Source organism: Octopus bimaculoides, chromosome 15 (assembly GCF_001194135.2).
Source record: "Octopus bimaculoides isolate UCB-OBI-ISO-001 chromosome 15, ASM119413v2, whole genome shotgun sequence".
Classification (NCBI taxonomy): Eukaryota; Metazoa; Mollusca; class Cephalopoda; order Octopoda; family Octopodidae; genus Octopus; species Octopus bimaculoides.
The window spans coordinates 20,868,481-20,870,980 of record NC_068995.1 but is presented as its reverse complement, the minus strand read 5'-3'; positions in this window follow the sequence as shown (position 1 = coordinate 20,870,980).

Genomic DNA, 2,500 nt, shown 5'->3' with positions numbered 1-2,500 from the left:
ACATACACATACGTGCACACACATACACACACACTCACATGCACACAGGTATATACACGCACACACATACACACATACACACACGCACATACTGGTTACACCGAGTGCGAAAAGATTAAATGCTAAGTTGACCTCGGTGGAATTTGAACTCAGAACGCAAAGACAGGTGAAATTTCGCTAAGTATTTTGCCCGATGCGCAAACGATTCTGATAGCTCCCCACCACTCTATTACAAGCTTTTATATTAAAAACATAATTTTCTCTCCTCAAGTCAGTGTGCGGCCATTGTGTTTTATACTGCAACAAAAACAAGTATACAAATTTTGTACGAATCAAATAAAGAACCTTTTTGTGGGCAGTCGATATGCTAGAAATAAAAGTTAAAATCTCTCACGCTTCACTGGTTTTAAAAAGAAAGAAATGTCAGGGCAAGCACTGGATAACGTTATTATCTCGAAATGAAGTATTTTCAAGGATGGCATGGCTTGGTGGACTGTATTTAATCATAAATTTACCCTATCATGGATGTCAAGGAGTGTCAAACAACAATAACAACAAAAACAACAACCTCAACCACTAACACCACCACCACAACCACCACCACCACTACAACAACAACAACTACAACTACAATGCAATGATGAGAAAACCCCGAGTTGTTTACTTGCTACAAATTGTAACTAAACATCGTTCATGTTACACCTTAAGGTTTTCAAAACGTAATATACATGGGATAATGTAGTCCGACATGAGCAGTATCTATAAAGGTGGTATGCTCACGGAAAGAATGCCTCTAGCTCTAGGTCTGTTCCAGCAGTGCTGGCCTGTGGGTAAACACTAGTAACAGGTAAAACAATTATAACGTATCTATGGAGATGTGTTACTTATTTATAGAAATGTGATTCGATGGTCATTAGAGTTTAACCCTACGTCAAAACTGCAACTAAACAAATTTTAAGATCAAAGGCATTCCAGGCATGGCTACCTCGTCTTTTTTCCAATGTACAAGAAGACCAAGACCTCACTGTCCAGCGTGCTATTTTTTAATTTCTTTTTTATGACAGTTACTCTTTTTTACTCTTTTACTCTTTTACTTGTTTCAGTCATTTGACTGTGGCCATGCTGGAGCACCGCCTTTAGTCGAGCAAATCAACCCCAGGACTTATTCTTTGTAAGCCTAGTACTTATTCTATCGGTCTCTTTTGCCGAACCGCTAAGTTACGGGGACGTAAACACACCAGCATCAGTTGGTAAACACACCAGCATCAGTCAAGCGATGTTGGAGGAACAAACACAGACACAAACATATACACACACATACAAATATACATATATACGACAGGCTTCTTTCAGTTTCCGTCTACCAAATCCGCTCACAAGGCTTTGGCCGGCCCGAAGCTATAGTAGAGGACACTTGCCCAAGGTGCCACGCAGTGGGACTGAACCCGGAACTATGTGGTTGGTAAGCAAGCAACTTACCACACAGCCACTCCTACGCCTGTATATAATATATAATATATAATATGAGGCAGATTTGGTTACTATTTCTTCAAGTCCGCACGACCACTTAGAGAGGTGGTCGTTGGCTCAAATGGACAAAGTTTTCTCTTGATATTCTTCTTTAATCCTGGATAGATCTTAAGTACATTAAATCGACATCAGTGCTTCACTGCTTCTTAACATTATCAATCCCGGAAAGATGAAAGGCGAATCTGACCTCGAATGGTTTTGAACACAGAACATAAAGGGTTGTAAATAAACACCGTAGGCATATTTCCTGCCGCTCTGACGATTCTCCGAGCAGACATATATATGCATATTGTTTGTGTGGAAGGTTAGAGATGAAAGATATTATATTATGATAGATGGTGTCCTACAGATACAGTGTGTTCTCTTGATGATTCAGCTGTGGAATGCTTTCGTGCAAATCCCGTTAAGGAAGTAATCACACCAGTTTACTGGTGTAGTAATATGTCTGCTGACGTTCATTTTTTATTTTATTTTTGTTGTTGTTGTTGTTGTTGTTGTTGTTGTTGTTGTTGTTGTTGCTGTTGTTGTGACTAATGGCGTTGTTGCTGTAGTGTCTTTGTTTTTTTTCCTTGTTACCAGGCAGTTGTTATTGATTCTGTTCTGGTTGTTGTTATTGTTGTTGATATTGCTGTTGTCATTGATATCATCGTTGTTGATATTACTGTTATTGCTCCTGCTGCTGCTGCTGCTGCAGTTGTTGTTGTTCATGTTGCCGTTGTTGTTGTTGATGTTGTTACAGTTATATTTCGTTTGAAATCCTACTTTCTAAAACTTTGTAACGATTGATTACTGTTTTTTATCTGTGAAAAATCTCAGCAGTTTCACATGTTATGCGTGCTTGCGTGTCTGCATAATAAATATGTGTGCGTGCGTGTGTGTGTGTATGAGTTTGTGTGAATGTGCAGATATATATATATGTGTGTATGTATGTATGTATTTAAATACATACATATATATATATATATATATA